The 26,218-nt window shown below is 30.1% G+C and overlaps 2 non-coding genes across 2 annotated transcripts; both read right to left on the bottom strand.

Annotated features, from left to right (window-relative positions):
* Positions 1–4,503: 4,503 nt before the first annotated feature.
* Trnap-agg lies at positions 4,504–4,575 on the bottom strand. The gene has a single exon. It is a non-coding gene; the product is annotated as a tRNA-Pro (tRNA).
* Positions 4,576–4,931: 356 nt separating this feature from the next.
* Trnap-ugg lies at positions 4,932–5,003 on the bottom strand. The gene has a single exon. It is a non-coding gene; the product is annotated as a tRNA-Pro (tRNA).
* Between the last annotated feature and the right edge of the window lie 21,215 nt (positions 5,004–26,218).

The following is a 26,218-nucleotide window of genomic DNA, read 5'->3' as shown; positions in this document are numbered from 1 at the left end:
AAATAAAATATTGTTTGATATATTTTTAAAGTTTATCATTCATTATAAGTTAATCATATAATGTAATATCTGGAATAATAAATTTTACAAATCAGACCAAATATTTCACAAAGATTTGGCTATGCCTAACGGCTTTTATCGCAAATAAAAAGGTAAATGTATATGTCTATTGTTCATCTGCGTTTGTATTTTATCATATAAATAATAGTAAATAATATATCTTCAATTTATTTGTACATATCAAATATATCAACTGGCATTCGCACACGTGCCACCTGACAGCAGACGAAGTTCTTATTATATTCCAAGCATTTATCATTGTCCGGTATTATCTTGTCCCACGGACAGGCTCTGCTTCTTATGCAAACGCCGCGGACGTTCGCACATTTTACCCAAAAACCATCTGAGAACAAAAGAAGGTTGTTCGGTAAAAATAAAATACCCTTTTCGGAATATATTCCATACAGATTACAGACTGTTATGACTTCGGAATATTAAAAATATATCTTATAGGATTATATAAATATATTCATTTATAAAAAAAATAAGTCTAGAATTAGCTATTGATTCTTCTGTAACCTAATAGAGGTAAATAATATTTTAGAAAGCGCCTTAATTAATTAAAAATAACATTTATTAGAATAGATAAGAATGTTTACATCCATTTTATAATGTGTACTGGAGTGCTAACAAATTATATAAAAAAAATTAATCTATTTATTATAGCTGCCAATAATTTTAACCAAGTATAATTATCTATAAAAATTGGTTGCCTATACTAACAACTCTACAGTTAATGCCTATGGACGCGGTGTTCTTGAACTATTTATGCGTGCTATTTGATGAAATAGGTTATAATTATGAAATTATGATATAAAGTCAACTCAACTCTCATATTCAAAATGATGCATTTCCACTAACAAGTACTAATTTTTAGATACAAAATATAAGAGATAAACATTTACAAATATACACACATATTTACTATGTGTAAATACTTTTATATATCCTTATAAAAATCTCTAATATAGACTAGACGTAGAATAATGTATAAATTTTAAATAATATTATCTTGTAGTGTAATAAGAAACTTACTTTGTCCCAAATTGTAATTAGAGGATCGAGAGTGTCCTAAAAAGTTTCTTTTGTAAGTCCTTAATTTAGAACTTATGGATATTTCAAAGAAATTAATAAGGTATATTAAGATTAAGCAGAGGTTTACATTATACGCGTTCATTTCACTAGTACTTTATCGTGGAAGAAAATATTACGTACAAAGATTTTTAAACGTCTAATCAAATTGAACACGCTACTTTGATTAGAGTAATTTTATGATTACTTAATGGTGAAAGCGATATCCGTGAAAAATAACCAAAAAATATTAATTAACCACAATAATATTTTTTACCGTTGATTTCACATTTTAACCGTTGATTGACCTATTTATGTAGAGTCAATCCAAGCCAAGTTCAAGAAGTATCTAGTATCAAGTAAATAGGTAAGTCAAGTAGTATCTAAAAGTAGTATAAGAGAAACTGTTTCTCGAAATTACCATCCGATTGTCTTGCTTTTTTTTATTAGTGCATTACTAAATTTACTATTATAATTATAGATTGACTTTGAAGTATATATGTATATTACTGAAATACATTCTTCAATTCCCAGTCCAATAAGAAAAATACACGGAAATCTTAATTAATTCTGTAACGGATTTCGTCAAATCAGACCTTACTTTAGAATTTGGCGTCACCATCCGTTTGTATCACGAAGGGTTCTTTTTAATTATTTTACTTTTTGATTTATGTCGTCCGACCTACCGACGAATTTTATGAAGGCGATTTTTCTGCCAACCTTACTGTAAAATTGGAAATATTATTAACTGTTTTTTTCATACCGGATGAAACATGATCTTAAGGTTCTTTTTTTTATTAAAGTATGCTTTAATTAGACGTCGACCAGTAATTTTTTCTACCCATTTACATGCCTATAAAATATAATTTTCCCATTAATTTCAAGTATAGCATAGTCCATTTAAAACTATATTCTTTTAAAGTGTTTTCATGGTACATTTTAAATAGCACCGCTTCATTTTATACGGAAAGGCACTTCCCAAAATATATTGCCACTCAAGCCTCACACTTTCAAGTGTAGCGCCACATTCAGTTCGCTGGGAACGCCTCCGTAACAATGTTTGGGATGAAACTTACAGGTCTCATAAGAGCATCACACTAAAGCTGCCTATTCAATAGTTTCAGTTTTTACTTTTTTTTTTAAACTAAATTATAATAAAAATATCTATATGTTTTAACGATTACACTAGGGGATCAAATTCATGTTAGCTATCACAAAACTAATCTTCAAAAATATTACATAATTATAAAAATATTATTTGTCTCATTAACTCAGGTAATAATTTCAAAGAGAATCTGTATAAATAATATATATGCTTTATTATAAAACATTCTACAAAGATAAGGGGTCATCTTTAATATATTTAATTTGAAAAAAAAATGTTTACAAATAAGAGAGTTTGGCTTGTAAACGAACAGACATAATCATTAAGTTTGAGCTATGTAAGAAAAAGTTATAAAAAACCAAACATTTTTTTCTTATCAATATATTATTATTTGAACCAATTTCAAAATAATTCAAATAAAAATCATCAAAACTTTATTCGAAATTCTTTATAAAATCGAAATGATTTATGACATTTTTAATATATTTGAACAAATGTAAGTTTGTTTAATTGATATTTTTTAGAAACCAGCACAAGAAAAATATTACAAAGCAGTTTATTCAGTTCGTTCGTATATACAGCTGCGGTACAAATGACTTGCGTTGTCTTTTATACGTCTCATTAAACAACATGTTCTGTTATAATTAGTTTTTCTCTAATAACGGTTCCATTACGTAATTGGATTATCTTAAAATATAATAGAAAGTTATATAGAATATTTTTTTAGGGTTCCATATATAACCATTTATGTTTTAAATTATTAGCTATTCGAGCTCCAGTCTGACCCAGTCTTAAAGTTTGAATGGGATCGAGTCGAATTGATTTGAAGTGATTTTATTAATACATCTTATACAATGGTAATTAGAGAACATGCCATACGTAAATAATGTAGCTACCACTAATGCAGTATATTTGTGTTACTGAACTTAAATGAGGCTGTAGTTGAGGTGGATCAAACAATAAAAGACAGAATCTTCAGAAGATTTATCAAGGCAGCAATATCAATTAGCTAATAATTTGATATTGAAAAATTGTAAGGAGTTAAATGGTATATTGTTCTTTACACAATAGTAAGGTTTTGTTTTAATAATTCAAACTTCTTATCTGAACAAAAACCATTGTATAAGCGATTTTACAATAAATATTCTATTTTATGAATGTGTATTTTTTTAATGGCTTGGAAATTTCCACTACCTTTAGACTAAATACAGTTTAGCTATTGGTTGGCTTCAAATAGGTACTATCCTGTATTCTAGCGCGAAGCAGTAAGTAGTATTGCTGTGTTTGAAGAGTTTGAAGAGTGTCAGTGTGAGTCAGTGTAATTCCGGGTACAAAAGAACAAAACAGCTCAGTTCCTAAGGTTGATGGCGCATTATTTCAAACGACAATGGACCATGAAGTGGCCGATTTGCCCGCCTGTCAATAAAATGCCATAAAAAATCAATATTATTTAATTAAAATAATCAAATACAAGACATCGGCATAAACATAGTACCTACTTTATATTGACTCAGGTAATAATTCCAAAGAGAATCCGTACAAATAATTAAGCAGAAATATTTAATTTACTTTTCATTAGCGTTCTTGATTAAAGTCAAGGACGATTAATATTTTATACGTTATCTGTGTTTCGCTTTATGTAATTTGAACTTTTCAATTTAAAAATAAAAAAACACTATATAAAATGCTTTTAGCCTAAATATATATTATTATTTTTAAAATAAATTATTGAAAGGGATTGATATAGGTAATATCCAGATAAATTACTAATTGTTCATTGATCATTAGCCATACTATATATAAGATTGGAGAGTTTGTATGGTTGAACGTGTTCATCTCAGAAACTGCACCAAAAGGAAAATATGATCCAAGTTTAATAAGGGTAAAACCGCTGGGCACAGTACTAGTAGTAATAATAAATAACCAGCATACTTATGATTGATATCGTCTTGATAACATTTTATCTTATCTGTTCAAATCTGTTTATTCGGTAACTTGTTTTCTATTTTTTCTTGAAATTTTGTCTATGAATAAACATCAACTATATAATATCGTTCATAGTTTTATATCGACTTTTTTTTTTTAATTTTTTTATTAGTTTATTTAAAATGTAAGAAAAAGGCTTCGGCACTCCTATTTTGAAAGAGAGGTATATAAGTAAATTAGAAAAAGAACTATATTTTTACTTTTAATTATTAAATTCACTGTTTTGTTGCTCTTGGGTCGGATTAGTATATACATTTTATTGTTGGGTTAAAAAAGAAATTGGGCTCGTCCGGGATTTGAACCCGGGACCTCTCGCACCCTAAGCGAAAATCATACCCCTAGACCAACGAGCCAACTGTCAGAATTACGAAAAATACAAACATTTTTTTTTTATAACTTAAAATGTACATTGTAGTCTTGATTTGATAATTCATCACTTTTTTTTATTAAATATTGCTTAATATAAGATTTTTAAACGCAAAAATTATGACATATTTTAATTTCAAGAAATTTAAGCGTTTTAATTAAAAAGCTGTAAACATTTTTGTATAAAAATATAAATACAGCTAATTAATTATGAGTAATGTGTTACTCAATAAATTCATAATTATCATGTAAAATATTCAAAAAAAGTTTAAAGCCAGGTTTGATTATCGTCAATATTTCAAATTTATTTAAAATAAATATTATTTGCACATTAATAAAAAACGGGCTCGTCCGGGATTTGAACCCGGGACCTCTCGCACCCAAAGCGAGAATCATACCCCTAGACCAACGAGCCGCTTGTAAATGATGTTGAAAATGTTATTTAGATGGCAACTATCACACTCATAAAACAATCTCACGTGGATCATCGACCTCAACGTACGTAATTGCGTCATCGTGAACCGGAATAATTTCTTGAGAAATTTTACGTCAAGAACGAGTAACTATGTATGATGCTAGTATTTTAGATACACACCTATGTTTTACCGTTAATCAAAGTACTTATATTTATTTTGAAAGCATTTTTAAATAATGTTACAGAATTCAATTAAATGTAAAGCGTCCACCATTTTGAAATATATAGTTTACCAAGAAGAACCAGTAAGATACAATTAGGGATTAATAATTACAGTTGCGGTACAAATTATGAGTATTTCTACTTTGTTAAAAATATTCCAATTGGATTTTCTAAGATTACAAAAAGACCGGATATCTCTTTATCAATAAAAAAAAGAGTCATATATGATGAATTGATAGAATAATAGTAATTGTCTTCACTTGCATTAGACGTACCTATAATCTCTGATTATCCAGGTGAATACAGGAATTTATTTATACACCATATTTATATTTATAAAATAATAATAAATAATGATAGTTCGCATATCAATTGGTCTCCGACTGGGAACACCGCTTTGAGCACAGATGTGGAAAGAAGGTGGACTCTTTCGGTTTACATGGTCTCTCTTGTCCAAGGAGTTCAGGTAGACTTTTTCACCAAGGTTCTCTCAAAGGCAAAATAAAAAGGGCTCTTGCCAGCATCAACATTCCTGCTCTTACTGAGCCTCTTGAAATTAGTCATGATGATGGTAAGAGACCTGATGGACTGACATTGGTTGCCTGGGAACGACGACAGGCCCTTGTGTCGCACGCTACATGCGTTGACACGATGTTCTATCTAAATATCGAGTCTTATGTCAAATTACTGTTTTGTCCCATTTGCTGTCGAAACACTTGGCTCTTGGAGTAGTGGTGCAAAAAGCTTCATCAAAAGTATAACACCTCGCCTTATTGCCTCGGACCAGAATCGGAATTGCGATTCAACGGGAAAATGCTGCTAGCATTCTTGCCACCATTCCACGCGGTCATGATTTGTACTGTAACTATTTTTAATTCATATTTGTATATATTTAAGGACTTCATGTTAATCATTCTTATGCCAATAAACAATTATTTAAAATAAATATAATTTAGATTCAGTATTTATTTTAATTATAAAAACGGATTGTGAAATAAGTTTTACATTTTGTCTTCAACTAAGGTTTGAAGATAAAATGGCGCCACCTGCGCCTGGCCTCATGGTACGATTGCCAGTAATTCTGTAAATACCACGTTTATAACCTTGAAAATGTTGTTGTTCTGTTCAGTCCACGTTTTTCTACAGGATTTTGAAACAGGAAACATTTAGTGAAAATATAATATAAATAAGTAGTAAAATAATTTGAAACTCAATTGACTTAATTAAAGTAAGCTAATAAATTAATCAGCAATTGCTTTAAAATTATACATTATATATGTATAAGTATATTCTAAAATTTATTTGAGTGTATAATTCGCGTGCAATTTTCCCGTCGTGTTAACTTCTGCTAAAAAGTATTATCTCATTTTAAACTTATACAAGTTTCAAGTTTTTATTTGAAAAGTATGAAAGTGCATAACTTAATCTTCATGTAAGTTGCACAAGTTTTTTAAAATATGTTACATAATAAATTTGAATGTTCGTATATTTATTATACCTACTTCTCGTATTCAAAAAATACAGTTTTTTTTTAGTAAAGTGGGCGTGGATGATTATGAAGGTACACACACTTAGATAACTTGTGCGTCACTTTCCAAGTCCTCAATTTTGAATAATAATTCAAATTCGACTTACAAACAAATATAAAATGATGTACGTACAAAAACAATAACTCAAAATAAACAACATTTACAACTCCACGGACTAATTATAGCGCATATACCCTATTGTTTGAGGTGTACCTGCTACAACTAATTAAAAAAAAATATAAAAAAAATGTGATAAAATTAATATATATTTTTACTAATGCATCAGTATCTTGTAGCGTAATAAATTTAAAAATAGTGCCCGCGATCGCTTTTCACAGAGGCTTGGGTTTACTTTTTGGCGCGAAATTTGGGTGCTTAGGACATACTATTTCTGAGTCATAGAAGATTTGTCTTTACAAATCAACTTTTGTTATAATTCTTATTAATTTTAAATAATTAATGTTATTGTTGATTGTTATTCGTTATTATAAAGTCAGAGAGTATTAGTATATTCTTTTTAAAAGGAAATTTTCACTTCTGGTCGGTAAGAATATATTATATAAACTTGAAAATGATATACTGATGTTTTAGAAAAGCCTTTAGTAGTAATAAACTGAAATAAAAATAGTATTTCCATAAAAAAATAAAATAATGTACCAATAATTTTCAACGGAACTGTATTTTATTATAAGCGAATTCTGTTTTAATCCTTTTAAGAAATAAATTCTTTAAACCTGATGATGAATTCATCATTATGGGAGATGTAAACGTCAAAGACATTCCAAGATACAAAAACATCAAAGTAGCCTTTTAGAAAATTTAACAAAAGAAGTACGTGAATTACGGAAACAAAATAACAGCGATGATAGAACTAATTACCGTGATAATGAGACCGAATTTGCCACGAATCTTGCTTCACAGGCAATGCTGTCGCTTTCTAACGTTGTTAAATTCGATCACGTATCCATCCAAATATTTATGTCATTTTTAACCTTTAAATTTGAAACTGAAATTGACTATTATTTTAATAAAACGATGCTTATAAACTCATAAAATATTGAAGATTCGTAGTTAACTTCAACAAAAAATACGCATACTACTTGTATTTTTATTTTATATTTTACTTTGCATTTTTTGTTTAAGGTAAACATCATGTCGTAGTATAAAGTACATTTCACAATATCCACGAAGAGTAGAAAATCGATTCTCGTAAAGAATACAATATTGTTGTCTACCAAAATTGGCTGGGGTTGCTCGACACTACACGCGACCTTTTTATTTAGCAGTACACTTTTACGGGGAGCTATCAACGTAAAAAACTCATAGCATTCTTTATCATTCATTTTTACGAGGACATCATCATAACTATTAGATATATCAACGCTGAAAAATAACAAAGAATAAAGAAATAATATCACTAAAGTTATATAAAGGTTTGAGAGTAGACACAAAATGTTGATTGCCGCAAAGCGCGCTCGTAAAGCCTAGTCTATCCTACTCCAGACACGGTGTATCGAGGTACATGTACAGCGGTTCAATTTATTTACACCGCAATCTTCAAGCGATGCAGCTCTATGAGGTTTTACGATATATGTGTCGTAAATAATTTAAAGAAAGGATAAAAATAGATGTGAAATAATGTTTTGCTTTGGTTGCTACCAATTTTTAAATGAATCTGGGCTGTACATAATTGGATTAAGCTTATTTGTTAGATAAGAACAGATGTAATTCCAGCTAACAGAAACAAGATAATAAGTTAATTTGTTGTAATAGTATATATATTTGTCGAATCCTCCGCACGTTCGGGCTCAGTTCGCTCCTCCTCCATTACTCCGTGCTTCAATTCCACCGTTATCGGACTTCTTAATCTTTTTATTTTTTCCACGACAAACAAAATCTGTAATAACAAATGAATCAATGACAGCCCCATCAAAAATGCAGTGTTGCCGTTTTTCAAAATCGATTCCTTCCAATTCCCCTTGACAGCAACACCGAGGCATAGTTCTTGATCGTATTAACAAATAGCGTTGCTCGTTCCTCGACATATTTATAATAATCAGATCGATATTATAATTTAATTTCTCAAAAAATATGCAATATACCATAAGAGCAGTACATCGTATATCATTATAACTTGTCGTTAACGGAAAATACAAACTGACTAAATGTTCTAAAATAATAGTACGATACATCGTGCAAACTATTTCGACAGAATTATTCCATTGCAGCACCATTATATTGAATGCGGCCGTGTGATGTATCAATGAATAGCTATGATATGCAATATACTGAATAGCAATACTAATCAAAATCTAGTTATCTGTAACCGGATCATTCGAAACATTGATAGCTTCCAATTGAATAGCTTTAGCTTAAATTAGGCTGTTGACATTTATACTCGGTTATGCTTTTGTCAACGAAATAATGATTGAATAACATTGGTATTGGTGGAATTATTCAAAATAAATGATGAATATTATCATACTGCTTTAGGACTGCAGCTAATGGCAGTAGCACTTTGCCGTTCATAACTTATTCCACCGCTCAACATCTAAACTTTGTATTATGTAGGATGAGTGACACGGAGTAATTTAAAGCGAGCTTGGGAATGATATAATCCCGAGTTTGGCAGTTCTTTGATGGTCATGGTTCGGTTAAGGCATAGTTATTATTTTCAAGAGAGACAATCCATGTGCGCGGTATACGTATAAGTTGGTCAAACTGTTTGTCTAACTTACTCTAATAAATAGGCAGAAAATAATCTGAAATGGTATTTATTTTCGTTAATACCGTATTATAAGATTATACAATATATAACAAATGAAAAAATTAAGTTAATGACACTTCAAATTATAGGACATTGACTTGATAAAATTTAATCTAATTATCATTTGGACCATTATCTGAGATAGAACTTAAAAAAGGGCGACCATCTCTTAATTTCGACATTTCTTATCCAAAAAAATAGTAATAAATAAAAAGAAAAAGGTGCTAGACACCAGAACTCTTCGGACTTTGCTTTAAAATATAGAAGTAAAAAAAAAAATCGACTCTTGATACAAATTCTTGAAATTTGTTAAATAACAATGATTATTTAGCGGAGTTAGTTTCTCATTTTTCTCTAATACTCGAAATGATTGAACTTATCTAGACCGCTTGCTTTATTATTTTATATATGTTTTATCGAATTCTTGTTATGCTGTAAGGTATTTTAAATGAAACTTAGATAATAGGTTAGATTAGTCGATGTAGTTATTAAAAAATGTTTGTATAAGAACATCATGTCCATGGTGATGATTTTTACGAAAAAATATATGTGTTAACTTGAGGGTTTTTTTGCACTACTTTAATTCAATGTCCAAGTTCTTTATATGAATGTCTCTACTTCTCTCCTTGTTTGATCACCATTCGTTGTTTTTACGGAATGTTTTTAACAATGTAGGAATACTGACTGACTGAATACTGACTGACTGTATATTCACAGTAACATTGATCACTTTAATAGAATCAGTGATAAAATCATTGTTTGTGCATGAGACGTAAGGATAAGCTTATAACGCAAGTTTCCGACTCCGAAAAGTCAATAAATCTCCTTGGCGCAAGTTATCCGTTGCTATTATAAAATTCCGCAGATATTTTTAACTTATTCGATTCATAAATTGAAATCATTTGTAAAAAATACATTAATAAAGGAAGCATATTATTTTAATACATAATTATATAGAAAGGCGTGGAGCTAATACCTGTTGACTTCCAGCCAGGATATATTATATATATATATATAATTGTATTTGGCTAACATAACTTTGTATTTTAAATGTCGAAAAAGAGCAACTATTGAGTTTCTTGCCAGTGCTTCTCGGTGTAATCTACATTCCGAACCGGTAGCATCACTTTATATAGTTTGTAAAATGATGATTCAAAAATGCTAGTAAAAGACTACTTGAATAAACTATATTTTGATTTTGATTTTTGATTTGGTTGGACCACAGGAAAAGTAGGGACATACATAAGAACAAATATTTGGTTATATGTATAGCTTGTCAAATATATACTTGCGTTTGCTATATTGATCGTTTTAAGTTTGTGTAATCATATTTTATTTTATACATATATCTTTATGAACTTCTTTCGCGTTTTAGGGGTTGGTCCTTTCTTGGAATTCAAGCTTGCTTCATATGGTTTGGCCGAGACAGAGTTACTTTTGTGCTTATAATATTATTATAGATAATAATCATTGCTAATACCAGTTACCAATAATATTAGTTAAGTTAAGTTATTAATAAGATTGTATTTATTAATTTTATCTATACAAGCTAATTGCACTAGTAAATAAATGCGAGTATTTTATACACGGACAAAAATGACTTCAGCCTAATAAAATAATACATTGAAATTTTAATAAATATAGTTACTTTAAGAGCTAAGAGAAAACGTTAATTTACAATATTTATCTCAAAAGTAAACTAGATGCTCGACCGATTCATTCGTTATCTGTTTTCCATTTCTTTCTCTTCATAATGAGCTGTTGTTTCAAGATGGCTTCCGTTTTTATTGAATTGAGTGTAAAGAAAGTAAAAAAGTGAAGACTTTCTTCATTCCATAGTCATTAAAAATCCAATAAAATATTACCGTTCACCCTAAACTCTTTTCCTTTTGAAATTCAGTGATTTAGATAGGCAAATGATCTTTGGCAAATGCGTTCGACCAAACAGACCAGATAGGGGCGTCTATACATTATTTATTTTATTTGTCTTTTTTTGAAGATTTCATATTTTTATGGTCGGTTAACGTCATTTTACAAAACATATTTTTGTTTCGAATTTATTTTAAATAAATTAGAAAAAAATGTGTTCGGTTTCATAACATGAATATAATCAATATAAATATAAAATTAACAATTTTTCAGCTGGCTAAAAAAGAATACCTACTTTTAAATATCAATTGTATTTACATAAATATTTATTTATTGTGCAAACAAAATATTTTATTAGATAAACATTTACGGATTCGTAGAATGAAGCATTTGCTTAATAACTTCAATGTTTCAAAAAATATATTTAATAAATATTTTTTTATTATTATAGATCGAACATAAAAATTCCTTTTTTGGAAATCTTTTTGTCCGAAAAGTACATAGACGTGCTCCAATGAAAATGTAATAAAGCCCAATAACAATATTTCATTGGGAAAAGTATAAAACTGCCACAGAACAACAGACTGAAATAAAACTGCCGCTATGAAACAAAATTTTCAACATAAAATGGTTGAGTGGTTCTGTCGGAGTGCTCTTGAGCGCCGCAAATGAAATAACCCCTCTTGGTACCGAGTATCAATACTATACGGTGAATTGAAATTTTTATTTCTTTCTAGAATTTAATGAACATTCGATCGCTTTAATTATACGGTTAATGCTATTGTGTACTTGGTTTATTCAATTTTGTTTAAATATCTATCGACACGATAACAAAGCAAACCCATATAATTATTTTAATGAGATCAATTCAAATTTATTATTCTTCTTGTGTTTGGTTGTATAGGAAAATATTGTATGGAAAACTGCTTGTACCAGATCCATTTGCGATACAAGTACAATGCATTGTAAGCGTCACTAAGGTACATGAACAACGAGCTCAGTCGCTCCTAAGGATGCTCCACAATACTAACGTTTTACTAAATAAAACAATATATAATAATAATAAAACTATTAGGTGCCACTGGTAACCATATTTATTCAAAAAAATTCTGAGTGCTATATGCAAACAATTAGTGAATCTTGTCATCGCGATTTAGAATTGTGTACAATTTGACATAACGCCATCTAGTATTTATGAGTTGAAATATATATGTACATTAATTACGTATACAGTACAATTAACAAATCATTATCCTTAAAAATAAAATAAGACTTTGTCCCGTAGTGGTTTAAAACGAGCAGTTACCTTATTTTTGTTACATCAACTAGATATTGCAATTTGGTTCAATGTTGTTCATCGATTACTGAATTTTTAATTTTTAGGAGCTTTTTAGATCTAAAATATAATTATTACGTAAATGGTGCATAATTTAATGTCCGCTTTGTTGGTAAGTACAGTCATAGAGGCTAGCTGATAGAGACGAAAGCTATGAGTCACATTGCTTTACAGAGATATACAAGGGCCCGGGTACCTTTCTGAAGGTATCAAATGGGTGCAAAAAAGTGGCTTCCTTATATAACTGTAGTTCTCAAGAAATCTTGGCACGAAAACGTGATACGTTCCACTTTGAGTAATGGATATTTAAACTTGTTTAAGTTTAACAGTTATTTTATTATAGTTGACTATCAGAGAACTCCCGAAATTGAGTCTAAAAACCTGAAATTTGGAACATAGGTTTATTTTATAAGCATAGGGTGTAGAAAATAGGTGCTGTAACTTTACGTAAATTGTATGGGTACGAAGTTAAGTCGGACAGTATTTTACATTGGCAAATTATTTTTTTGTTTTTGATATTTTTCTTTACTCTCCAAGCCCTTTCTTGACGAACGCATTAAGCTGTCACTTTCATTGTCAGTAATGGCAAAGAACTGTTAAAATGGGTTAATAATATACGTGAGACGAGCGCCAAAAGAACGCTTTTTAAAAAACGTGACGTCAGATAAGCTGACATCCTCACTTTTCTCGTGATGCTGATCATTCATGATAGGAGCAAAAGAAAATTCGAGAGTCATACTTCAAGAAAAATATTTCAAATGGACAGAGTAATAATAAATATAATGTTGATTTTAGTCCGTACAATTTGGCGGCTCGAACAGGACTCAATCAAATTGAGCTATCGGACTGTATTTATAGCTAAACTAGGACCACAGAATCAAAACACGTTGATTATTACAATCAAACATAAACTAAACTAATTGATTAAATTTGTATCAAAATTAATCAAAGTATGATTTTTATATGAGGTTTCTGCTTTTGATGATTTTCTTGCACGCGTTTTAAGTTAATATGTAACTCGGGTTTCTCGTCGATATAAATTTATAATAATATACTGGGTTAATTATTCTCATGGTCCGTAAAGGGTTGGAGGATAATAAGGATATAATAATATAGGATAATATATCAGTGTAAAGATCGTATAGTCATAGTTCCATGTAAGAACTTTAAAATATTTAATTATTTATTAATCCTACATTCGGGAGGAAAGGGACACAATAACACATAATACCTATAAGTTTACTAATAAATAATACAGATATGAAGCAGAGATACAAAATGAACAAAGTACAATGAAAAATTATACGGAAAATTTAAAGCAATTGAATGAAGGAATGAAATTAATGAATCAATGAATTAAGTAGGTAATTAATGTGTCAGATTTGAGCTGGGCAATAGCTAGGATATGTAAATTTTACTTATCAAGTTGATTTACGGGGTGTAGCTGTAACCCGCAAACCTTATAATATGCTGGAATAGGTTTCAACATAATAGTAATTAAGTTTATTGTACGTTTATAAAATAACTGATCCTCTTACACAAACTCGGATTAAAATATTAATAACCATCAGTGGAAACGGAAGAGCTTTGTGCGTCAATTTATTATGCGATACGATTCAGTGGATTTTCACGATTAAACATCAGATGTTTTTACTCAATTAACGAATAGTTTTCGTCGACTTCAAAAAATAATGAGGATTTCGATTCTGCCTTATTTTTTTTAATTTAATAAATGTTGTTTACTTGTACGATTCCAATTCCGAGAATATCTGATTAAAATTGTAAATGTTCAATAAAAAATTCTCATATATTTAATATTCTTTTATTCAAAATATTAAAAGTATTAAATATTCAAAGATAACTTATGAAGTATTTTTTGTATTGTAAAAAATATTATATTATGGAACATGAAAATATATTTGTAGTATCAAGCCTTAAGGTTTAATTTAAATAACTAAACGGTATTATTGTAAAAGTTTCAAAAAGTATATCAAGCGTCAACTTTTCCATTTAAATAAATCAAACGATACAATTTAAAATGAAAATCGCTGCCGAGAGGAATTCAAAAGAATGTTTCGCTATTCTTAGTAATTTCAGAGTTCCGTCTACGCCCACTTCAAATATTCACCGTGCTTATAGATAAAATAAAGTTATAACAAGATTATTTCAAATAAATATGTAATATTGGGAGGTATTTATAAAATGTATAATACCTTGACATTTTGAGCATTTTAAACTAAATATTTTACAGTAGAATTCTTGAGTTTGATGACCATGGTATTCACAATTTATAATGAATTTTGCCCGTGTTCAAAATTTGAAACGCATTTTTTTTTAACTTTTTTTTTCATGTTAATTATATTGAAAAATGTATTGACAGCGTAAATAACTAACAAAATGTAGATAGCTTCAGACCAACGTTGATTTCAACTAGAATTTAATGAAGGACGCTAATGAAAATGAAGTTAAACAACATTTCCACTGAAAATGTTTGCGCAGTTCCCTCTCTGAGGTCTTTAATTTCATAGTTTATAGCGTAAAAGCTGCGCTACTGAGAATATTTAGCTTAGCAGGATATCGATTTGCAGCAGATTTCACTTTAATATTAGCCTTTCATCAGCCATGTTGTTTTTAAAACAACTTACTATATTTGTGGTAATTATAAATCTATCAAAGCATGAATAAATTTACATAATACGAATATAATATACGAATATACTACAAAATATGTTTTTAATAAGAATAAATGAACTAAAAAAAGAGTAAAAATAACTTAATATAAAATTAAATCATCCTTAATTAATTAACGCTCGTTCTCATCTAATTTAACCGCATAATAATATGGGATACTAAAGTGTAGATTCATAATATTTTATAATTTAATTAAAATTATTTCTCTTAAATTAGCAAAGGAAAGGAAAGAAGCGGACGGCGGGACCGAGTGAGGGAATAACCACATTTAATGAATCATTTATGAGGAAAAATCAAATAAATGTCCGATTGCTAGGCATAAGGCAGTGGTGGCAGAATTTCATCCGACTCAGTTGTCACGTTTTTCTTCATCCGAGCATCATTCAAGCATATATACACAAATTAAGCACTTGCCCGGGCACTTTAAGCCAGCCATCTTGACTTAGATGCGTGATTCCCTTTTATTAAGGGCTTTTATCAGTTATAGAATCTATTATGAAATATTAACGTACTTTTCCTTATAAACAGCAATGACTTTGCCTAATGTAATTGAAAAATATATTAAACCAATATACATAAAAGTTTCACAGAAGAAGCAGCGTGGCTTGGAAAAGGTTTTAGTATACCACAATATCCACGCACCTACTCTTTGAAGTTTCACTCGAATGTGATTTTTATGTTTTTTTAATTATTTAAATTTAATCAGGCACGTAAAAGAGGCTTTAATATATTTTAATTTAACTTTGATCTTAATATACTCTGTTGTCAATGTACGTACGGTAAACATTCATCCCCGAATAACTTGTATAATTAGGTTTCATTTATGATAAAACGCTTAAATTTTGGAAAAGAAAACTGTTAAGATTAAAGAAACATAAATACTTATAATAATGATTACTTTGCTTCATGAATATTCATTCACCAAATTAATCATTTGAACTCATTATTATTATTATCTGCATTATAGTTTTCTCAAATTTCATTATATGATTCGACATAGGAAAATGTTTTTTCATAACCTTAATGTATCACTGAGGTGTATTTGTAAACAGATATATGTCAATTTGTCAGCGTCAGTCCCTCTGACCGAGAGGGCATGCAATTGATGGTTCTGCATAAACGAGAAATCGTCGTTTAAGGGGCATATAAATACCCATATAGTATATATTTAACGTATTAAAAAATAAATGATAATAAAACAGAGTTGCTGACTTCCTTATTTTCAACGAATTTATCTCTTGTATGTATGTGCCCCCTTTACAGTATCATTCTGTTTCTAAAATATGACATTTGGATATATCGCCCTATTTGTCTGCTATTGTCCGATGAGATATCTGGGACATGGCTCATGACAAATGCGAGTTATACAGCCACGTCAGCGTCACCTGCTGTGTGAACCTGTTGTATATACCGGCCTTTATATAATGTATTGTATTCTTGAGTGTGGCAATTTAGAACACTTTTTTAGCTACTACAATTTATAACTATCATTAACTTGTCGTTCAACTAAAATAAAATATAAAATGTTAAAATTTTAATAATAAAAGCAGAAAAAGTAAAGTTATCTAAAACAGAAGAAGTTAAATTATTAAAAACGACCCCATTTTATAGCTTTTATTCAATCGTCGTATAAAAACGAATAAATTTGCAAGTTTACTAGATTGTATTGTCACAGCCAAAAGTGTATGCAAAAATTTAGCTCAGTCAGTTGAATCAAACTTTTTTGAAATTCAATTACAAGATTTGACATATACTTTATACGTTAAATAAAGGCTTGTTTTCTATTAATATGATAATACATCGATCGCACTAAGTTCGACTTAATTTGTTTGTCATATAATATCATTGAGCCGAGATGGCCCAGTGGTTAGAACGCGTGCATTTTAACCGATGATTTCGGTTTCAAACAGGCAAGCACCACTGAATTTTCATGTGTTTAATTTGTGTTTATAATTCATCTCGTGCTCGGCGGTGAAGGAAATCATCGTGAGGAAAACTGCATGTGTCTATTTTCAACGAAATTCTGCCACATGTGTATTCCACCAACGCTTATTGGAGCAGCGTGGTGAAATATGCTCCAAACCTTCTCCTCAAAGGGAGAGGAGGCCTTAGCCCAGCAGAGGGACATTTACAGGCTGTTATTGTGAAAATAATAATAATAATATCATTAGAAAATAATCAATGAAATGAAAAATAGAAATAAAGCCATTACACATCGCTTTATTCTGCCTTCCGGATTTATATATCTAGACTTAAGCTTTTGGCAGCAATTCGGAGACGGCAAATTTTCTAAGCAGAAATTTTCTCCGCGTTTACTGATTTTTAATTTAGTTTTGAATATATACTGTACAAGTTTTTGTTGCATTTTTTTGTGATACTAATAACTTGCTCGACTCTCGTATTATTTATTTTATTATATTAATTCTTTAGTATTATTCTAAGAACTTTAATATATTAGATATTTAAATCAGCTTTGAGGCGGCTCTGCCTAAGTTCCTTGGAAGATAATTCTAGTCGTTAGGAAGTAGACATATGAATGGCATTCAATAGCACGATGAATTTTATTCTAATATTTTGTCAGATTTTATATAAGCGCTCGAGATGGGTTGCTCGTTACGTATAATAATAATTATTTTTCGTTACTAATCGGAATATGAGTGAATTATTTATAGACAGTGAATTGAATTGAATGTATTTTTTATTATAGATCTTGTGATGTATAAAAATAGTATGAGAGTGCAACTAAACGAGTACCACAAGGATTTAAATATTAAAATTTGGATGATAATAATTGTATTACAAGCAGAAATTCACCGTGAAGGACAACTGCCTTAATGTTCAAGTAAATTACCGTTTCGTCCTTACAAAATAACAGAAAATATAATTCTCTTTTAAATATATTATACTATTACTAAAGAATAATATTTGTGTTATCGTAAAATTTTATGAACAAAGTTAAATTTAAGAGCTACAAGACAAGATACCATTATGCAAATAACTGTTACTAATTTGGTAAATTACCTTGATATAGCGAGAACTTTGAAAGAACGTGCGACTAAAACGCTCAGTAAAGAAAGCGAGCATAATTTCTTGGAATTTTTAAATAGTACATTTAAAAAAAAACATTTTATGTTTTTATGATTAGTTTATTTTTATATCAAAAATATACATCTTACTTTACAAAACAAAATACATTTTGTTTGATTTGCTTATATTTTTTGTCTATTCTGGTTTATTTTATTATATTTTTTAATGTTACAATAATCTACGTCTTGTTTTATAAAATCTTAAATTATAACGTGGTTACAATATGCTATACGATGTTGATGTATAAATGATGTTTACCGCTTGATTTTCGTTGCCTTGACTGCCTTTAGTTCAAAATTATACCAACGTTGGCTAATAAACGTCAATATGCCTTTGTACGTAACTTTACAAGGGAAGTTAACCATTTATGTCTACACTGTACTATTAATAAAGGTTTTATCGTTACTATTTTACAAGTTATTTTCTCGTTGGTCTATTGGCTAACTTATAATGCTACTGACACCGAGGTCTTAAGTTTAAATGTTGGATCAAGCTAAGAAAAAATTGTTGGTATTGTTTTTGGTGAGGAGTTCTCAGTAGCAGCTCGGAGTTTAACTGTTGGTGGTTTTGACACCCCCGTGCCTCAGAAAGTACATGAAGCCACTGGTCCGGTATCTGTATTATTTCCCTTAGTTTCGGACTGCTATTTACATCGGAATAAAAGGGCGAGGAAAATCAGAGTCTTTGTTTTGTCTTGAAAATTGGCCCCAGAGCCGAAATCATTCTAAAGGGCATCTTCAGAATATATTATATTAATATTAAAAGCATAACATAAGCATAAACAAAAATTGATATTGTTATAAACTCCCAAGAGCCTAACCCAAACGAAATTTCGTATTTTGCTTTCTTACAATGTCTTTAAAAAGCAATATATCAGTTCTACTAAAATACTACCATATATGTATTTCCTGTAAATCATAACCAATCTCTCTATATTTAATATATATAGATATATATATTTAATACTCATGCCCTTGTTATTAATATTTCTCGATAGTGGGTCGCATGCGAAATTTTTCGTTTATTCAACAGTTTTTAACAAATTTGTTTTTATTTTATACATCGTAAGCTGACGACGTCTGTTCGCACGATTTACATTTGTTTTTTTTTTTTTTATACAGCCATAGCGCCGCTCAATAAGTGGCCAGTAACTTTTTTCCGCTCTCCAAAATTAATTCTTTGTTAAATCATAAAAATGTAACAAATTGCAATCAAGAATCCTCTTTATTCTTCATATCTACGGCTGGAGCGCTTCAAGGTGAGACTATAACCGATTTTAATGTGCAGCTTTCGTTCCATAATCACCGAGACAAAAATTGGCTTACGCTATTACTATATAAGATTGATAAATTGAAATACTTCTAACATGCTATGAAAAAGTAACTACTGAATTTCTTGCCGATTCGTATTTTTAGAATTTTCATCTCAAACCTGTGGTAATAACAATAATAATGTCGTTCTGACCGTTTTCGGCCAATCTCAAGGGAGAACAGCCAACTACGTGGGCATATAACGCCAAATATTTCGGGGCTCGGGAGTGCACACACTTCCAACTTTCAGTTCTGGGCTGTTACTAAGAATTTTTCAATTGAAAAACCTTGTCGCTTTGAACCTAGGACCTCGCGATTTGCGGCTTTATATCTAACTACTAGACCAACGAGGCAGAGAACCATATAACATAAAAGAAAGAAATCTCAAATTGTTTTATCAAAATGTTTACTATTGAATCACTCATCATCTTATTTATGTTATCTTAATACGCCTTCATGATCTTTTTCAAAGTAGTATTTATAAAGGCCATCTGCATACATAAGTGTGTGCGCATATATTTTGACTTTGATTTCATGCAAAATCATCTCTCACTTTATGTTTCATCGCATTCAGAAAAGGTGATTCCTATCTATCCCTCAAGTGTCCTCGTATTTGTAATCGGACGAACATACTGCTGGTGACATTTTAATTTTCCCTTGACGTACTTCGTGCTCAATAGAGATTGAAGGCATAGATCTCTTTGACGAGAATCGGTAAAGGAGAAATTGCTTGAAGTGATTGAATAGATGATTAATAAGGTATATTTACTGATACAGTCTTCTCTTATTATCTTAGTCACACAAATTTCACACCACTTAATTTTTTACTATTACATTTTACTTTGGGGACGGTAGGTTTTTAATTATAATTAAGACACTTAGTTTATGTTATACTTATTTATTTGTCAGCACACCTTTCTTGCTCGGTATCTGGCAAACGAATGACTTTCGAGTCAAAATAACAACCATATTATTAATCAAAATAAATATTTTAATCTCAACGGAAAGAATCTACTGATATAGTAAAATATTTGTAGAATATAGTTCTGTAATTGGTTAAAACAATGAAATATCTAAAGTCGGTAACATTACTAATTTGAGTTCGTTACGACTATGATACTATAAATTTATAATTGTGAAAACCTAATGTTCAGACGTAGTTACCATACTGCGCCAAAATGACTATTAAAATTAAAATCATATTTCTTTACTTACTGGATAACAGTTGAAATTTAATGTATGCTAATGATATTGAATCTGTTAGTATTCTTTTGTGTTAAAAATAAATAAACATGAAAATATTGTTTATATTTGAAATACTGCTTTATTACGTAATGTTTTAAAAATTTCAATATTTTGTTTTTATTTGACATAAATTACACTTTTTTTTTTTTTTTTTTAATTTTGGCTTTTATTTATGCCAAGAGGGCACAGATTATTTCGCCAATGTCACGTGCGATGGAGAAGACACGATGGAGATTGATCGGTGCGGTCGAGATTACAGGCTTAATTTAATTTGAAGGCATAATAGAAGTTGACTCTCTGTTAGCCCATAACCTAAAACAACACAATAATAAATAATTAGATAAACATAAATTATTATTAAGATAACATATATGAACAAACACAAAAATATTTACAACTTAATGTTATTACGCTCAATATATTTACATAAAAATTTACAAAATGGACTGAACACAAACATTAACAAACATTGAACATTAATAGGGCGAGGAGCTTTAGGAGGGAGAACGTCATATAAGGGATGGAGGAGTTTGGGGCAAGAAAACAGTATATGGGATAAGGAACCTTCGTCTAGGCCACATTCACACAAAGAGTGATCTCTGACTCTAATTTTACAAAGATGTATGGGGGTACATGCATGTCCAAGGCGTAGTCGGCAGATAGTTGTGGTGACCCAAAATTACACTTTTTACGGATAACAATTTTTTGTGGGTTGTCAAAAACAATGATTACCGCCATTTTAATCCTTTTATAATAAAAGATACATTTGGCGAATGATTATAAAAGTCCCACAGGGTTGGGTTAAGGACTTCTTTCACTTTCAATGAGGGTTGGTGGCATAGTTTTTTGTTTATGGCATAGGTTGGCGGACGAGCATTTGGGCCACCTGATGGTAAGTGGTCACAACCGTCAAAATAGACACTGGCGCCATTATTGTTTACATCGCCAATGCATCACCTTGGGAACTAAGATGTTATGTCCCTTGTGCCTGTAGTTACACTGGCGCACTCACACTTCAAACCGGAACACAACAATACCGAGTACTGTTGTTTGGCGGCCGAATATCTGATGAGTGGGTGGTAGGTACCTAGGCAGGCTTGCACAAAGCCCTACAACCAAGTAAAGATTTTCGTTAAAATTAGACACATGTATATTTCTTCACAGTGTTTGCCTTCCAGCAAAGCAGAAATCAATGAAGCACAAATTAAGCTCATGAGAATACAGTGATGCTTGCCTGGGTTTTGAACTCAACTATCGGTTAAGATATCCGCGTTTTAACAACTGAAGCATCTTAGCAATTGAATATATTTAGTAAGTTTATAAATTTGGTTCTATAAACTTCCTCTTCGTTTTACAGATTGCCTTGATTTGATACATAAATTTATTTTATCATAGGGATCATTTTTACATAAAACAATCCATTTTGTTGTAATATACCGCCAAATGCTGCAATATCAACATTTATACTTACCGTTTAAGAATAATTCGTACGTATATGCAGGCAGGATATTCCTGTTGCGTTATACTAGTGTATTATATGATAAAACTTAAGCTGTTGAACACTGTTTTGTTATTAAACTCGTTCATACATATTATTTAAATAACTACGATTATGCTTGAATTTTTTAAATGATATTTAAATCAATCTTATTAATTTTTAATTAATTGTATTTTTAAGTAAGTTTGTAGCGTTTGGTTTTACATAATTTATGTAAATCAAAAATGAATAGCCTCATTACTACTTAAATTATGTTACAAGTTTGATTACAATTTTTTGCTTAAATCTATGAAATGAGAGTTGTCATTAATCAAATTATTTGGTACAAATCTTAGTTTATATTCTTGTGGTATATTTTATATTTATACTATTAATCCAGCCCGGCTTCGCACGGATACAGTTTATTAATAAAAAAATGATATAATATTAATATAATTTAAACCCTATAACACTCAGGAATACTGTAGCTCTTTACCAGTAAAAATATTTTTTCAATGGGATTCTTAGTGGATATTACCTGTACAAACACACAATTTTTATAATAGATTATGTTTTTCAATTTAATTGTAAAATGATGAATTTTTGATCGATTTCACCCACGGCGGTCCCTCTTAAGGCAGATTACTAGACATCGGCGTGGGACTCCCTATAGACCACAAGTGTGTACGCAAACGCAAATGCACCCTCTGTTTTCCTCCCTCATAATCCGATAGGATGGCAAATCCGACACGGATGAAAAGAGTTTGGGTGCAGGCCTAACGAGTTTACGTGCTGAGGCGCGGGAGTATAAACTCTGCTAATTTCCAGGCTGCTACTCAGAATTTTTCGGTGGAAAACCTTTTTATTTTGATGGCTTGATCCGGGGTACGAACCAAAAACCTTAGGATCCGAGGCCTTATATCGAGCCACTAGTGACTAAACCAACGACGCAATCAGTTCGCAATGCTATCTAGAAACAAATTAAAGCTTAATATGAAAATAATTAATACACATATAGACTGAAAACACGAGAAAACAATTTCTAATATATCTATTCTATAATTATATATATAGATATATTATATCCTATATATACTAATATAAGAATTGCAAAAGTAACTCGGTCTGTTACCTGTTCAAGCTTAAACCAATTTAAATGAAATTTGATATGGAGATAGTTTGAGTCTCGGTGAAGGACACTGGCGACTTTTTTTAATTCATCCCTCGAGGGGGTAAAATGGGGGTGATGGTTTGTGCTAAAGGTAAAGTTTTATATTTCGTGCGGGTAAAACAGCAGGTTTAGTTTAGGTAACTATTCATTTTTTATCTGTTAAAACTTTATAATATCAAAATTATTCTATTTCAATCACATATATATTTCATTCATCATTCTATTTAAAATGTTAAACATTAATTACCTTCATATATCTAATTGATGGTATATTTAATTATATGTAATGAAAATATTATGTATACGATTCTATGAATTTCATACACATTTATTATTAACAGGAGCGTTGAAAAATAATGGGTTTTTAGGTAGATTTACGATATTACTGGTGTATCGTTTTATGAGAGAGTTTACAAAAGGTACTTTACCTATAGAAGCAAGTGTGTGACACTTGTTGTTTATTTTTGCCAGTGGATTGTTTTAACTGCTCTTTACCTAGCTTACGAACTTTTTGTCCTGTCTAATGGCTTAATACAAATTACGGTACTGCGATTCGAGTTAGTCAGTTCACCGGAAAATTTATATCATGTTGGAAACTAAAAGCGTTCAGATAAAATGAGATGAGTTTCTAATTATTTTTAGTTAGTTAATGTAACTCTGATTACAATTCCAATTATTTTTTTTACAAACCATATAGAAACGAGACGCATTATTTTTTCGTTGGTTAATTCACTTTTCTTGAGTTCTAGAATAATATGAAAGCGTCATAAAAATCAGTTTTAAAATAATTTAAAGTTCATATACGTTATATTTATAGTTCATATAAAAAAATCTTTTAACGAATGTTAAAAGATTTTTTTAAAGTATGTACAGAGATAATATATTTATCGGAAGCGTGAAATAAGATTTCGTATCATAGTATATAATTAAAATACGCACCTATATTTCTATTTCATACATTTACAAGAACATATTTACGCTTGCCATTTCAAGTCTAAATTCAGTGCGGGAAAACCGCAAAGCGCAGTCACATAATCTATCTAGTACTATTCTATATATGTACATATAATAAAATTCTATTTGATTGACAGCTGTTCATGGAAGATATTTGAGAAAAAATAGTTTATTAACGCAATAGATCACATAAATATTATTTTTAGTATTTTCTCTGTTTATCGGTTTGTCAGTTTACACTGATGTACTGTAGTAATTTTGGGGTAGCATATCTTAGGATGGTCGCAAGTTTAAACAACGATATTCTTCCAGATTCATTTATTAACATTATTTTCACAATTATTTTACCCACTAATCTGTGTTTCACAATACATCCCGTATTCTCCAAATCTCCCTATAATTCCCATTATTTAAAAATAATCAGCATAAATAAAAATAATCATCGAACGCGGCGGCAGTGTTTTGTTATACAAAACACTGCCGCCGCGTTCGATTTCTTGGCATTCTTTTTTTTAACGGCCAGTATCAGCCGTTCGGTCAGTATAAATCGTGAAAAACTAAAATATTACATTACAACATTTTCGAAAAATAGTCAATCGACATATTATTAATTAAACTATTCTAATAAATTATAGTTATACAATGTGTAAAAAAATAATTCTAACACATATAGCGTTTGATTTATTAAAATCTGGATGTTATGGAACCAAGGCTGATGAGATTAAAACGTTTTTAAAGAGTTCCAGTTCCAGTGATGTCATATCATCCCTTTCCATTTGAAAATAAATATATAAATACACAAGGCACGGTGCAGATGATTTTATGTTTAAACTCCGGTTCAAAATAAAGTTGGCGCGTTTATTTCATTATTTTTGTAACTCTCTATTACTATCTAGATATACAAATTATATAACATGAATGGATTTTTTAAACTTTTAAATACGTCTATGTTACGTTGTTTATAAGCATACGATTCAAGTTTAATCGAGGGAGAAAATTTATAAACTATTTTCTAATATTACGATCTATCAAAAATTTCATCACTTTGTCACACACAGATGACGATATTGTCAAGACTACCTTTATTTGTACATATTATATTTTCATAATATTCGCAAATTAAATTATTTCTACGAAATATATTGGTTCGCCCGCCTTTACTTTGACTGCGACAATTTATCTTCATCACTCCCAAGAACATCGATGTTGACATATTTTCTATTGACAGCGATTACAGACGCGATAGAGAAAATAAAAGGGCAAAAAGTTTTCATATTGGATCTTCACAAATATTCAAATATAGTCTGCAAATGAAAATTCTACGCTGTTATATGAATTGTTAAATAATGAAAATTTTTATTTAAATTTACTTTTAAGATGTCTTCTTTATACCTTTCTAATATCCCGAGGTTTTAGTCATCGGATTGACATTCTAATATAATATGAATGATGAAATTGATAGCCCATCTGTGCTTGTGCATCCAATTGAGCACTATAATATCCACAGCATAAGTCTCCGCTAAGATTTTTTTTTTGCTTTCAACATTGGGACTAATA

The sequence above is a fragment of the Vanessa atalanta genome, chromosome 3, assembly GCF_905147765.1.
Source record: "Vanessa atalanta chromosome 3, ilVanAtal1.2, whole genome shotgun sequence".
Taxonomy (NCBI): Eukaryota; Metazoa; Arthropoda; class Insecta; order Lepidoptera; family Nymphalidae; genus Vanessa; species Vanessa atalanta.
This window is presented reverse-complemented; position numbering and strand designations above follow the sequence as displayed.